Raw genomic sequence first — 16,775 nt, forward strand, 5'->3', positions numbered from 1 at the left:
GTGACCTTCTGAAAACTATCTGCCAATATTTGAGCTTCAACAGAAATTGGAACTTGATAAATAGAAGTGAGGTTGTGGGAAAATTTAAAATCTACTCAGCATAGAGCTTAAGCTCTTCTAAAAAGCTCCCAAAATTATTTGAAAAGGAAACTGAACAGCACATCTTACAACCCTCTTCTTCAAAGACTGAAGTCCTCAGGTGTCTCAAAATTTCTAAGCCACTGAAATATTTTATTTTATTCCCAAGCATAAAGTCTACACTATGGCAGAAAATTGCAATTGTGTGTTATGGCTTATTACCAATTCCACATCTAGTTTAGTGGCTTAAAAAAACCCCGTCCCTGGAGAAGCCAGAACATCTACCTGAGAACGCACCCAAGCCCACTAAAAATGTCAACTTGTCTCCAGATCAAGTGTAATTATTCCATTTCACTAGGCTCAACAGAAATGATCTCAAGTGCTGACAACCAGTGTTGATTTTATTTATTTTGAATTTTTTTTTAAAAAATATATCTGTATTGATTTCAGAGAGGAAGGGTAAGGGAGACAGAGGGATAAAAACATCAATGAAGAGAGAGAATTGATTGGCTGCCTCCTGAATGCCCTCCATCTGGGGATCAAGCCCGCAACCCAGACATGTGCCCTGACCCGGAATTGAACCGTGATCTCCTGGTTCATAGGTCAATACTCAACCATTGAGCCACACCTGTTCAGCTATTTTGACATTTTCCTTTATCCTATCTACTCTTCACCATGGGAAAGTAACTTAGGTTTTAAAATAACAGACATTTTCCACATATGAAAATAAATAAAAATATTCCAACACTAAAGCTATGTTCACTTTGAAGCAACTTGAAGCTGTCTCTTATTTAAGAGCGATTCTCTTCCCGAAATCATGTTAGCACTAGCTTTTAGTTTATAGATTTTGTGTTTGGTATTCAAGGTTAACTTCTTAGTTGATTATTCGTAAGCCAATATTAACAGCAGTGACTGCCACTGTGAAAATGAGATGCCGCACAACGTTTGGTCTTAAAAGTCAAGAACCTGTGCGTTAACTCGATGATCTAATCTAGCTTCAAATTAACCACATTAAAATAAATTAAATGTTCTTCCTTCTTCATGTTGCAAAACATAAAATGTCATACTCTGTAATTTGAAAATGACTGTTCTCATTTGATTCGGGAGATGGTGTGGTGTCTTTAATTCCTTTACCAATATTATCCCAGACCAACAGATGGAAGATGAAGCAATAAAGGAGAAATGAACATGTGCTATACTTATTGTGTGCTTTTCCCCCTGAAGTTTGCTTACTGCTGGCTGTTTTCCCATATCCATCAGCCAGGGGTATTTGCAAAGATAAAATTAAAAGGCTGGGGGAAACTCAGGATATATCAGAGAGGCAGAGACAGAGGACAAAGTCACCTCTCTTTTCTCAGTCTATTACTCTGTTGCAAGATTTTTATTCTAACAGACAGGTATCCAATAACCCTTGATATTTTTCCTATATGAGGAAATTGTGACCTAGATTTTGCCAAGATAGTACGTCAGTCAGCAAGTACTTATTGAGCATCTATTATGTGCTGAGCACATTGCTAGATTCTGCAAACACGCTGGTGACACACAGGTAATGGCCTGCCCACTAAGGGAGCCAGAAAACTAGTGAGGAAGACACATATTAAGGAAGTTATTTCACTTATTAAATGTAAAATAACTGAATGTAGGTCATAGCTCTAGGGATCAAAACAAGTTACATGCTGTATCACTTTGGGTCTCAGCAAGAAATAGCACTTATATAGGTAAGTGAGAGACTTTAATAAACACACTGTTTATAAGGGTGTGGGCAGGATTTAGTCCCCTGCAAGGAACCATGGCATCCTTCAGGGTAATAATAAGAAATGGTTAGCCGAAACCGGTTTGACTCAGTGGATAGAGCGTCAGCCTGCGGACTGAAAGGTCCCAGGTTTGATTCCGGTCAAGGCCATGTGCCTTGGTTGTGGGCACATCCCCAGTAGAAGGTGTGCAGGAGGCAGCTGATTGATGATTCTCTCTCATCGATGCTTCTAACTCTCTATTCCTCTCTGTAAAAAATAAAAATTTAATTTAATTAAATTTAATTAATTTAATTAATTTAATTTAATTTCTCTCTGGCCCCCTCCCTCACCCCACCTACACGATTAAAGGAGAAAGAAAAGCATGCTTAGGGGAACCGGAAAGAAGAACTGTATGAAGAGGCTTGACCCATAGGAACCCTGGTCTCAGTGAAGGAATGCAACAAACTCTCAATCACCAGCAGGGAGGCCTGGGGAATACATACCCCAGCCTCACTCTCCCCCATTCTGTGATTGGTGAGTACAGGGCCTGCAATAAGCACAAAATGTAAGGAGGCTCTGAAGACCTTGCTCCTTAATCTGACCCTGATTAAACCCCATTAAACCAGAGAGCAAGACAGCCTGTAGCTGGGGCCATGTGGGCAGGCTGAGAGAAGACAGAGCAAATTCACAGAAGAACATGTGGAATATGATGCACACCTCATTTTTTTCTTCTCTATTACACGATACCTGCTCTAAGTTTCTATCTAGTTGGTTGGAGAGAAATTTAATTTCAGTAAATGCTTGTTCCCCAGTCACCTCCTCCATGAGATTACAGAGGAATCCTAGGAATTTGTGGCAGAAAGATTGGGAAAGGGTCCAGGTCCTGGTGGTTGCTGCCATTGTTAATTTTGTTCCTTGGCCAAGTCAGTCTTCCCTATTTTAGGGCATTCACATATCTAGGAACGACCTATACAATTATTTCCTTGATCTGATCTTCAAATAAATATATTTCATCTAAAAAAAAGGTAATGAACACAAAAATAACAGTTTTAATGTGCAAGGTATAAGTATTTTCTACGTGCATTAAATAATTAAATAAATATCACCTGACAACACCCCACACTGTTACCACTGTTTGGACATTCTTGGCCTTCTCATTTTTTCAATACATTCTCCCAAGTACAAAGTGCCCTGGACAAGCTGAGGGGTGCATCTCCTAGAAGTCCCACTCTCTCTCCCAGACTCTGATTCCACAACCTCCCCCTCCCACTGAGACACAGCAGGGTCATGTTCTTAGCCTTGGAGGTCTTTCTCACTTTGCCCAGCTGAGCACTGGCCTCCTTCTCTATGGAGAAACCTACCCTTAATCCTTCTGAACAGACCCAATCCTCAAAAGCTCCTAACTCTTCTCCTTTCTATTCCAAGAGAACTCAGACATGTAGAAGCATGGTGCTGGCTTCTGTCCTGTGCTAGGAGGGGAGAAAGGAGTCATTCACATCCCTTAGACCAGTGGTCGACAAACTCATTAGTCAACAGAGCCAAATATCAACAGTACAATGATTGAAATTTCTTTTGAGAGCCAAATTTTTTAAACTTAAACTATATAGATAGGTACATTGTTATTAACTTAATTATGGTATGTGGTATTTTGTGAAAGAGCCATACTCAAGGGGCCAAAGAGCCGCATGTGGCTCATGAGCCACAGTTTTCCAACCACTGCCTTAGACTCCGTTCTTCCAAATTATGCATTTTCACTAAATAACAACAACGGTTACCAGGAGACAAGCAGTGGTGAAGAAAGTTGCCGGTGTGTGTGTGTGTGTGTGTGTGTGTGTGTGTGTGTGTGGTAATGACATGTATAAACTACCAGAGAACTGGCCTCAGGCAGCCTAGAGAAAGGTGTCCTGAAGTCAGAGCGCCTGAGCTTGGCAGGCATCTCACTAATTTGGCAGGAGACCTTCCAAGTTTTCTTGGTATTTAGCTTCTCAGCTCTGCTAATGATGATAAACTGCTGCCTCAGGACCCACAGCCTACACTTCAGATTGCAGAGGCCCATATGCCATAGGGGTTCATCACTATTAGCCTCCAAAATATGAGTATCTGGTATAATATAAAAATTCACAGATGTTGAATTGACCAGGTTTTAGGGTGCAGATCTCCTGAGAAATATGTAACAGAGCTAGGCATTTTAATTTAAAAATAAAGTTACCACATTGGCCAGGCACACTCATGGTCCATGTTTAGAGCTGAACCAGTGAGAGATTTGAACTCAGAGGAAGGACTATGGGCTGTAATCACAAAATACTGCTACTGCACAGAAGCAGCACGGACAGACACTGGGAGGCGGCAGGGAAGGACTTGGCCAATCTCTTTCCCCTTTCACAGGCTCACTTCCTTCTCCTTATCTCCCATTAGCTGAACCCAATGAGAGCCAGCCAGAAGAGGGCAGGGAAATGCAGTCAATCTTGCAGGGCACAGAGTAGAGACGAGATCAAAGTGGATGGGAAGAGGGATGATTCATTTAGTTCTTTTTCTCTGCTTTATTCTGGCTCTGAAGATCCATTTAGTCATTTGAACCTAACTGGGATCAGAAATATGGCTAGCAGAGAGTAGAAAAATGGTTACTCCCCCTTGACAGAGTCTATAGAAGTCATGTTTCTTCTACAATTTTTAAGGTAACATACTACCGTGGCTATACAATTATGCTATAAAGACTCATAGGAAGAAATGTGTGGTTATGAGATGCATAAAAAAGTATTAAAAGTACCTTTTATTATGATCTTATTCCCTTAACCACTAATGGCGTAGGTATTGGATATTGGGTTAGTAGAGAATATTCCATAATAAGATTGCAAATCGGCATTTCTAGAAAATTGGTTCTCCATGAGCACTCCTTTCAGAGTATGTAGAACACAGTAAAGGATCATCCAGATTCCTCAGCAGGGAAAAGATATTAGCCCTCCAGCTGCTAGAATGGCTCTCAACCTCAGTGCCCTCCAGGATTCCCTTAGTTTGAAGAAAGACTTTCACCCAAAGTCATGCAACTATCCCCCATCCCAGAACAGTGCACATCCAAAGACTGATTAAGACAGACCTATAAAGGGCCAGACCTCTCACTTCAACTAGGGAAGTTCTAAAGGGCAATGCCATCTTCAGAACTCCGCTTAGAACTGCTGAGCCTTCCTCTGAGCTTGCCTTAGCCTGACTTCTCCCTCTACACATTCCTGCTTCTTCCACTTCCCTTCCATAGGTTGATCTCAAGAATACCCTCTAATAAAAGCCCTCCAAGCGAATCTCCATCTCACAGTCTGCTTTTCTGGGACCGAAACAGCATCACAGAGCAATTATGTGGGAACAAATAAACACTGTATTTCTCTATGTTGCTTAATGTGCCTTCTATTGTGACACAACTAAACAAAGGAATATTTCATTAAACTCTCTGCACATTAGTTTCCCTTTTCCAAGTTCCTAGTTTTGCTTTTGAATTGTACTTGAGAAAATGAATAGACCTGGATCTTTTCAAATAAAATCCAAAGCGCATGCAGTCTTTTACCAGAAAACCAGAGTAAAGGGCAAAAAGGAGAACCAAGGGCCATGTTAAAAAGAGATGAAAGACTTAAGAATATCTAGTAGAAGAGCCAGACATATAATAAAGTATGTTTGAAACTTTGGGGGGAAAGAAGAGAGTGTAATAAATTCACAGACTTACACATCTAATGAAAAACACACTTAAAATGAAAAGTGGATGTCTGGTCCCATGGACTTCTTGCACTGGAAATCTACTTCTGTTTAGAATCAGAAACCCTTTTTTTCTGTGGCGACACCACAGGAGCACGCAAATTTCCACCACACTTCTGAGCTCTACCCACAAAGGGTATCAAGGCCAGTCAAGGGCCTTTCTTAGTGGCTGATGGGAATGGTCAGCCCTGTAAAAGGATAAGGCAAACTTATCACATTCTGTGACAACAGAATAATAGCTAGATTTGAAGTGTTATGCATGTACAAGGCACTGTGCTACATGCTTTAATACTATTTTCTTTAAGGGGAAAAAAAATAGAGGAGCTGCTGAGAGCTGTAAATCATGTGTTGGATTATGTCATTTATTAAATGACTGTCGGTACCAAGAGAAAGAAAGAAATCAAAGAGGAGGTATAGTGGCTCTGCAATGTGTTAAGTTGGCTTGACAGAAAAACATTTCCCCAAATTCCTTTTTCTGTATGTCTCATGTTAGCTTAAACCACAAGGTTCTTAAGAGAGAGTCCTAAGGAGGCCAGTCCTTTCATAGCTCGTATTCATTGCAGCTGATCATCTTGTTGGCATGAGATCGTGGCTGGGTCTTCAACTGCTCCACCTGTCCCTGGGTCCTCCAACTTTGTTGTGGGATGGATCTGCCTACACATAAATTTGGTTCAGACATTGAGATTACACATGCACCATGAGAGGTCCATTAGCCACATAATGAGATTTTTCTGGACAGAGCAAGGCAGGCTTTCAAGAGGGTTGGAAAATGGCTTGAGACAGAGCAAAGAGATTCACTTAGGGTTTATGGTGATTAGAGGGTGGGGCTAGGGTGATAACTCCCACATCTGGGCTGGGATTTATGTGGTTCCAACTTCCCGCAAATGCCACCTAGGCTTTCTTATCTGCTTGTCCAGCCGTGTGGCAAAGGAGACAGGAGAGTGGGAGGAACAGGGGGGACTGAAAGTTGTCAGCATAACAAAAATGAAGTCAATCTTTTTATCAGAAGTGTGGCTGACTCCTGGGCCAGGTGTGTGTCTTTTACCCCATGACAAAAAGCTGTGGCTTCTGTAGAGCACTCACACCACTAAGATCAGAGGCACTAAGAACAAATACAGGTTTTATTCATCCTTGTGGGCTCCAACTCATGGTTGTGGGCTCCAGCTTGATCTTGCTTAACCCCACTTTACATCCTCAATCCTATCAGGATCGCCTCTCCTCAAGCCGTAGTAGCAGATGCAAAACAGCAGCCTTAAAACAATGCTTAAGCAGCTCCCCAACCCCATTGCATATGACCAAGTCCCTGGGAGAAATACATGTGTACACACTAGTGGATTCTGTGTCGCTGCGTAAACTCTGACTGATACAGGGACCCAAAATCCTACTTGTTTGGAAGATGGGAATATGGTTCCAGACAGGTTTAGCATCTCTGACCATATGATATGCCTATTCAATATATTTAATGATTCTCAATGGACCCCTAATAAAGAATCCAGGCGTTTAAGGCTCCTGGACCTAATTTATACCCTGCATTGTAGCCAAAATGATCAGATAGTCATAGTCACATACCCAAAATGCAATGGCCTGGGAGGAAGGCCAAGCCCAACTATCACCACATGAGGAACTTTGGCCAATCAGACCCTGTCAGCCATGATTACCTTATTTGTATGGTAGTGTATGTGGTCCCCTTGGGTAATCCTTAACTTTTATGAGCCTCATTTTGAAAAGCATGAGGTAGTGTTTCCAACTGGTGAGATTGTTTTTTAAAAGAAAGACTCTATACACTGACACTATCTTAATAGTCTAACCATTTTTGTTAGAAACCAATTCTCAAGGCCCTCATGATGCAGGGTACTTGCTAACTTTTTGATCACAGGGTCTGTCACAGTATCGACATGTGGATTTATTTCCTCTCTTCTGTTTTTCTTTCACTTCCTTTATGTAATGTATTACCATAGCAATTTTCTACAATGCCCAATTTGTGCCAAGTGAAGATTTTTTATATTTTCAGACAGGACTTAAAAGTGCCAACATTTAAAAGCTTAAGTTCTTATCAAGGTGAATAATTATAGTCATTTGTGTAATTCTTGCTGACAGTTTTCTTTAACTTTGTTCTCCATGTCATAAAAATTAATGTCTATAATTTGCTTTATGGTTCCATAGAGAGGGACCAGCAAAAGAAAGAGAGAAAATACCTGTTCTGTTAGAGAGTGTGGCCAGCATTGATCATGTGAGTGAAAATCTAGAATAAAATTAATGCTACTAAGAGACAGAGAAAAGGAAGTAGAATTTAAAAAGCATTAAACAAATACACCAGGGGAGAAATATAAACTCTACAGAAGACAGGTCGGCTAATAAAAATATAGACTGTTAAATTATTATGACTCTAAACTTAGCTGAATGATTGAAGCTATTTTTCAACTCCTATTTACCAAGTCAAATTAGAAAAATAATCTAGCACAATAAGAATAATGGATATGCTGCAAAATAAGTATTGGCAAAGACCAGGTGGGGAGTACTTAGAGTAAATGGGAACATAAACATTTGGTCTGGATAATATGCATCCCAACATAATAAGAAAATTAGCAAACATCTATTGAATTGCTTTTAATTGTCTTGAAACACAAAGCACTCAAGACACACCGTAAGATTAGGTACAAACAAATGCGGCATCATTCCATGGAGCAGGGAAGAATGGCTGAGGCAGCTATTATAATTCAGAAGCTCTACCTTAGCAATATCATAAAGCAAATATATTAAGATGAAAAAATCTTTAAACAGTTAGAAGAGAATGGGAGCCTAAGCAAAAGATAAGATGGGCTTATAAAGAAAACCTCACGTGAGGCTGAAGTCATAGATTTTTGCCAACAAATTAGAAAATCAATGACTGAAGGAAATGAAATAGATGTTCCATAATTGGCCTTTGCTGAAGCTAGAGACAAAAACCTCATAAGATTCTATTTGTTAGATTGGTTTGAATTGGCTCAGAGATTAATATAGTCACCTGGACTGAAAATTGGTTGCCTCGTTGAAGGAATATGCCTAGAAGGCTCTGACAAGGATGAGTCTTTATATTGTTCAATGCTCCTAAATCTTCCTTCTTCCTTTCAAGGCCTGGATGAAAATTAGGGTAAAGTTACAGATTCAGGTACTACCCTCATACAGACATCAAATTTCATAGTTTTTGCCAACTCAACAATAGTGCACCCATTTGAAGAATGCAGATGTAGGAGTAAATCAAGGAATAGAGTAAAATGAAATATTTCTGATAAAGACATAAAGTACAAATGTTGGCTGTTTCTGATAATATATATGTAAATAAGTGCCGATAGGGTTTGTTTGGGCTCTTTGCTTTACTTAGGTTGAGTAATCATCTCTAAACATTCTGGAGTAAAAATTGCTGGAGTCTATGCACTTAACCCTTGAATGATTCCCTTCTTTTACTGCCTAGCTCTACTGCTTCTTACCCTCCCATTTGAAAATCCTTCCTATCAATCCCACTGAAAAAGAGTTATCATCAGGAATCTTCCAAAGAGGTACTTTGAGTAACAACTAAGAGCCCTGCTCACACAGCTAACTATTTTGACATGCAACCACTTGGAAAAATCCCAAGGAAATTATCATGAGTGAAAAAGAGCCAATCCCCAAAGGTTACATATTGTATGATTCCACTCATATAACATTTTTAACTGTCAAAATTTTAGAAATGGCAAACAGATTAGTAGTTTCCAGGAGTTAGAGATAGAGGGGGAAAGCAGTGAGGAAGGTGGATGTTATTATAAAAGTGTGGCATATGGTGTCTTTGTAGTGCTGAAATTTTACTCAGCATCTTGACAATAATAGCAGATACATGTGGTAAAATTATATAGAATTAAATACACATACACACGTGAGAAAGCATAAATGAACTACAAAAAATAGTGGGAAATTTTGAATAAGGTCAGTGGATTTTATCAGCCAATATGCTATTTGTGATACCTAGTTTTATATAATGTCACCACTGGGGGAAACTAAGTAAAGAGTACATGGGTTCTCTCTCTATTGCTTCTTGTAACTATACTAGAGGCCCGATGCACAAAATCTGTGCAAGAGTAGGCCTTCCTTCCCCCTGCTGCCAGCACCAGCTTCCCTCTGGCACACAGGACCTGGGCTTCCCTTGCAGCCCCAGCTTTGTCTGGAAGGATGGCTGGTATAATTACCACATTATTCTTTTATTATTATAGATGTAACTCTAAAGTTATATATACAGAATTTCCCATTATAAACGTATGTGACATGCCAAAAATACCATATTTTTCCATGTGTAACATGCCCCCATGTATAAGATCCCCCTCACTCCGTGTATAAGATGCCCCTCAATTTTCAGTCTAATGATTTTAGAAAAAAATAGTGTCTTATACTATGGAAAATACAGTACCTCTTTGCATAAAGAAGGAAATCTATCAAGCATGTTTAAAGGCAGAAGCAGAAAAAGATAATTTCCTATTTATACCACATCAAATCTAACCAGTCTATACTGTTACATTATATCATTCAACATTTATTTTTGTGTACTTTGAAGATTCATTTCACCCTATTTTATTAAATATATTTTATTGATATTTTACAGAGAGGAAGGGAGAGAGATAGAGAGCTAGAAAAGTCGATGAGAGAAAAACATTGACCAGCTGCCTCCTGCACACCCCCTACTGGGGATGTGCCTGCAACCGATGTACATGCCCTTGACCGGAATCAAACCTGGGACCCTTCAGTCCACAGACCGACGCTCTACCACTGAGCCAAACCGGTTTCGGGTCCTTTAGCCTTATTTTATTGTAAGCTTCTTTATGGCAGGACTATGCCTGGTTTGCTCATTATTTTAGCTTTAAGACCTGACAGTTATTAAGTGATCAAATATTATTCAATAAATTAATTAAGAGAGTTTCAAGAGATGATCTTAAGAAAGCAAAACCTAACAATCAAAAATATATTTTAAGCAGGGGTAAGGCAAGAACTGTAAAGCAAGTACACCCACGTGTCAGACTGACCAGGGTTCACATTCTGCCTCTGCCACTTGTCTGAGAGTGACCAGGTAAGTCACATGGTGACCAGGAAAACTTCTACATCTTGCTTTCCTCATCTCTGCAGAATGAAGATATTAATGGCAGCCATCCTAGAGGGTTTGTGAGAATTGAGATTATATAGGTAAAGCACAGTACTTGGGACCCAGAAGGTACGCAATAAATGCTGCTGCTTCCACTACTGAAATTATTAATACCACTATCAAGACTCGTTCTACAAAAGCATTTGTTTCAACTAAAGAAAAATTATAATGGCCAGAGGGTTTCAGACAAAGAGATTGTCTTTCAATGTGCCTTTTAATAGTGAAAGTGTTCTATAAGTACATTTTTTAAAATTGGGAGATAAAAATAATAAGCTAGTTAAATAAAATCATTTAAATTTTTAATATTCACCTAGATATACCACATTCTTTGTTATAAAATATAACAATAATTTTTATTTTTATTGAATGTATTGGGGTGATATTGGTTAATAAAATTATATAGGTTTTAGGTGTACAATTCTATAATATATCAACTGTATATTTTATTTTGTGTTCATCATACCAAATCAAGTCTCCTTCCATCCATTTATCCTTCTTTACCCTCTTCAACTCCTGTACCTTAAGAAATTTAAAAGAACAAAACTCATATAAAGTATGTTCTCATCTCACAATAGAACTAAGCTATAAGTAAATAATAGAAGGATAGCTGGAAAACTTCCCAAATATTTAGTTTGAACAACTCACTTCCAAATAATGTAGATCAAAGAAAATGTTACAAGAAAAATAAAAAAGTATTTTGAACTAAATGAAAAGTGAAAACCCAACTTAATAAGAAAAAATTGTGGGATCCTCTGAAAACAAAGCCTAGGGGGAAATTTATAGCATTGAATGCATACATTAGAATTGAAGAAATACCTAAAATTAATATAATAACTTAACTTTTCATCCTAGGAAACTAGAGAAAAAAGAATTTATGTCTAATACAAGCAGGGGGAAAATAAAAGTAAAAATCAATAAAATTAAAAACAGAAAAACAATAAGGAAAACTCAATAAAACCAAATGTTGGCTCTTTGAAAAGATCAATAAAAGTGATAAGCCTCTAGCCAAGTTAACCAGGAGAAAAAAAAGAGAGAAGACACAAATGTACTAACATCAGAAACAAACAAATAAACAAAAGGTTCCTCACTATTGATACTATGGATATTAAAAGGACAATATAGAAATATTATGACCAACTTTTTATGTCAACAAATTTGACAATTTAGATGAAATGGACAAATCCCTTGAATGACACAAACTTCTCAAGCTTTCAAAGGAGAAATAGGTAATAGGCCTATATCTATTAAATATATTGATCAATAATTAATAACTTTCCAAAAAGAGAAGGCATCAGGTCCAGACAATTTCACCAGTGAACACCAGCAAAAATGTAATGAGAATGTGACACTAGTTCTCCACAATCTCTTTTGAAATAAATGTGAATGGGAAATTTTCTAATACATTCTCTGAAATCAGCACTGTAACCCTAATACCAAAACCAGATGATATTATAAGTCAGAAAAACTATAAACCAATCTTTCTCATGAATATAGATGCAAAAAATCCTCAACAAAATATTAGCAAATAAAATATAATGATGTATAATAATAACTATGCCTGAACAACTGGGATTTATTTCAAATATGAAGAGATTGTTCAATATTTTTTTTTTAAAAAAGTTCAATATAATCCACAAAAACAACAGGTAAGAGTAAAAATATATATATGTGATCCTGTTAATATATACAGACAAAGAACTGGCAAAATCCAACCATCATTCAGAATGCAAACCCTCAGCAAATTAGGACTAGAGAGGAACTTTCTTATATTGATGAAGAAAATGTACAAAATACCTATAGGTAACTTACATCATATTCAATGGTAAAAAATTGAACTCTTTTCCCTAAGATGGGGAACAAAGTAATGATATCCCCTCTTACCAATTCTACTTAACATCATATTAGAAGTCCTAGATAATGTAATAATATGAGAAAAGGAGACAAATAATATGCAGATTTGAAAGGAAGAAATAAGCAGTCTCTATTCTCAAGTGACAAGATTGTATTGTCTCTGATATGCAGAGAATTCCAAAGAATCAGAGAAAGGACTTCTGGAATAATAAAGAAGTTTAGCTAGGTCACAGGATACAAAGTTAATATGCAAAAATCAATTGCTTTCCTGTATATTCGTACTGCACAATTGGAATTTTAAAAAACAATACCATTTACAATAGCACCAAAGAATAAATCCATAAAGGTATCAATTTAACACATGCACAGGGTCTATATGAGAAAAAAAATTACAAATTTCTGATGAAATAAAGGAAGATCTAAATAAATGAAGAGATATTCCATTTTCATTGATTGGAAAACTCAATATTATTAAAGTGACAATACTTTAAAAATTGATTTATATATTCAATATGATCCTAGTTAAAACCCCAGCCATCTGTTTGTAGATATTTACAAACTGATTCTAACGTTTATATGGAAATGCAAAAGACATAGACTAGCCAGCACAATATGAAAGAAGAACAAAGTTGAAAAACAGTTACTACCTGGCTTGCAGACCTATGATAAAGTCACAGTAATCAAGACAACATAATATTGACTAAAGAATTCAATCTATAGAACAAAATAGCTCAAAAATAGACATATAAATATAGTAAACTGATCTTTGAAAAAAGAGCGAAAGCTATGCAATGGAGCAAAGACACTGTTTTCAAAAAACAGTGCTGGCCCTGGCCGGTTTGGCTCAGTGGATAGAGCATCAGCCTGTGGACAGAAGAGTTCTAGGTTGATTCTGGTCAAGGACACATGCCTGGGTCACAGGTTCTATCCTCATCTCGAGAGACAGCTAATCCATGATTCTCTCTCATCAATGATGTTCCTCTCTCCCCTCCCTTCCTCTCAAAAATCAATAAAAATATATATTTTAAAAATGGTGCTGGAATCATTGGATGCCCATTTGCATAAAAAAAAGAATATACATAAACACAAATCTGACCTTACACCTTTCACAAAAATTAACTCGAAATGGATTATGTACCTACAGGTGAAATGCAAAACTATACAACTTCTAGAAAAGAGCAAGGCAGAAAATCCATATGAAGTTATGCAATGGTGAGCTTTTAGATACATCACTAAAAGCAGGATCCATAAAAGACAAACCTGGTAAATTGACTTTATTAAAAAGTTTTGCCCTGTGTAAGACACTGTTAGAAGAATAAAACAGCAAATTACAGCCTACGGAAAAATATTTAGAGAACACCTATTTGAGAAGGAACTTGTATCTAAAATATACACAGAATTCTTAAAACTCAACAGTAAGAAAACAAACAACCCAACATTTAAAAATGGACAGAAGATCTGAACATACACCAGAATAGATATACAGAAATAAATGTGCACATGAAAAGATTCTCAACATCACTTGTCATTAGGGAATTTAAAATTGAAACATCAGTAACTTTATAGTTAGAGCCCTGTCAATCACGCTTAGCCAAGTGATCTAGGTCAACATCCACAGGAATGTCCTATTGTTAGTGTGTACACAACTCTGAGTCTAATCATTAGAAAAACTTCAGACAAATCCAAATAAAGAGAATTCTACAAAATACTAAACCAGTTCTCCTCAAAACTGTCCGAGTCATCAAAAACATGGAAAGTCTGATCTACACAGTGGAATACTCTGCTGCCATAAAAAAAAAAAAAAAAAAAAAAAAAGGAATTCTTACCATTTGCAGCAACCTGGATAGAATTGGAGAACATCATGCTGAGTGAAATAAGCCAGTCAATGAAAGAAAAATACCACATGATCTCACTCATTTATGGATAATAAAGAACCTTATAAACTGATGAACAAAAAGATAGATACAAAGACCGTAAAGCATCGAACAGACTGTCAAATTAGAGGGAAGGTTAGGGAGAGGTGGGGGAGATAAGAGATCAACCAAAGGTCTTTATACATGCATATAAGCAAAACCAATGGACACAAAACTCTGGGGGGTGAGGGCATGTATGAGAGTGGGGTAGAGGAGCAATGGTAAGATATGTACACATAATACCTTAATTTAAAAAATGGAGAAAAAAAGATGATATAAACAAAGTATGCAACAGATAGCCAAATCAAGAAGACCGTTTTCTTTTCTTGGAAAGATATAAAAGAGTAACATTTTTGGTTATTCTAATAATAAACTAGTTAAAGAGGAAAAAAATACCACAAAAAAAAAAAACAAGGAAAGTCTGAGAAACTGTTAAGCCACAAGGAACCTAAAGAGACATCACAACTAAATGTAATGTTGACCTTTAATGGGATCTTGGATCAGAAAAAGGAATATGAGGTAAAAACTATGGAAATTTGAATAAAGTACAAACTTTAGTTAATAATGTATCAATATCATTAATTGTCACAAATGTACCATATTAGTGTTCCATATTAATAACAGGGGAAATTGGATGTGGATATACAGAAATTCTCTGAACTATATGTGTAAATATGAAATTGTTGTTTAAAAAAGTTTGTTTTTAAAAAGCCTTGAATAAAGGGTATGAAGTTACAGCTTTTCAAAGTGAAAAGGTTCTGGAATTCTGGTATACAACAATGCAAATATACTGCATATTGCTGACTTGTTACATTTAAAATGGCTAAGAAGGTTAATTTTTATGTTATGGGACTTTTATCATAATTAAAAAATGTAAAATGCCTCATTTCCACTATTAGCTATATAGTCAAGAGTTTCTTTTCAATCATCTTAATATTCATTATTAATTGTTACAATATTATAGTTATTCCTAGTGTAGCCTCTAGCATTGATAGAATGCTTAATGTATGTAAGGGTTGTGCTAAGCATTTCACAATAATTCTTCAATTGAATCCTTGCAACTCCATTAAGGTCTTAGTATTCTGTTTCCCATGTTACAGTTGGTGAACATGAAAGTCAGAAAATTTAAGTAAATTGCAGTGGTTACATTGCTAGCAAGGGGTTCTAATTTGCAGAGAAATTTGACTACAAAAATCCACCTTCACAGCTACTTTGCTATAATTACAAACTTCACTTGAAACAGTTCAGCCCACACACCCCTGCCCCCAGCCCCAGACACTGAAACAAAATAAATAATAATGAAACACATACAGTCACACACACACACACACACACACACACACACAAAACAAAACAAAACACAAGAGTAAACAAATGAATAAATGCTAACCCAGTTGAGTGGCTTTGAACTCCAATGCATTTCCCATTTTATAGGTTACAACCTATATTGGCTGCTGTGATGTAAACCATACTCCTTATCACCCACTCATATTCAATTCATTTCATAAAAAGTGGGAGGAGGAACATGCTACACCTTAGGGACCTGAAGTATTCTAAAGGATTTTAACAAATGCAGCATTTGAACAAAATGCTGCATTCCTAGGAAAATTAGGCCCGCAGAGCTCCATCCTAAATGTCATTTCCCTCGTGGGGAGGGGGGAGAGTCTGAATAAAGAGCAGTCGTGACCCAAGGAAATAGCTTAATCCTTCATTTTGTTTAAAAAGACCTGTGTTTACCTGTCTAACTAAAAAGCGCCATGCACTTGTCAGGCATGGGTTGTCACTGATGGAAAAGCTATTTCCCTGCTTTTAAAATTTCACACTGCTCTCTTGGCATTTTTTAAAAGGCAGAAAGCTAATATGAGTCGACACCGGATAGCCGCTTGCAGGTTAAAGTTGGAAACCTTTGAGGAAAAAATATTTCAAGCTCGGTCTGATGTAAAAATCAGCACCAGCGCTTACTTTTAATATGGAAAGTCATAAATTGCTAGAATAAATCTGTTTGGGATGGGGCAGGCCATGTGAATGGAACGTGGAAAAATGCATAAATAATTTTGAGTAGGAAAAAAAAATGAACATTCTCCAACTTTCAAAGTCCTACAGGATGTCAATAAGCCAGCGTTCAAACTCTAGGACTATTTCCCCCCCATCAGTTTTCACTAATTTCCACTCCAAAGACTTTCACCTGAAAAGAAAAAATAACCTCTCTTATCAGGGTTCACATTTCAATACAGTTAACAGCTACACATTATGGGTGGTTTGTCCTCTGGCATTTCCCAGGATTGAGACAAGTGCGTTAAAATCTCTTTTAATGTGTCT

The sequence above is a fragment of the Pipistrellus hanaki genome (genome assembly GCF_964339955.1).
Source record: "Pipistrellus hanaki genome assembly, chromosome: 17".
Classification (NCBI taxonomy): Eukaryota; Metazoa; Chordata; class Mammalia; order Chiroptera; family Vespertilionidae; genus Pipistrellus; species Pipistrellus hanaki.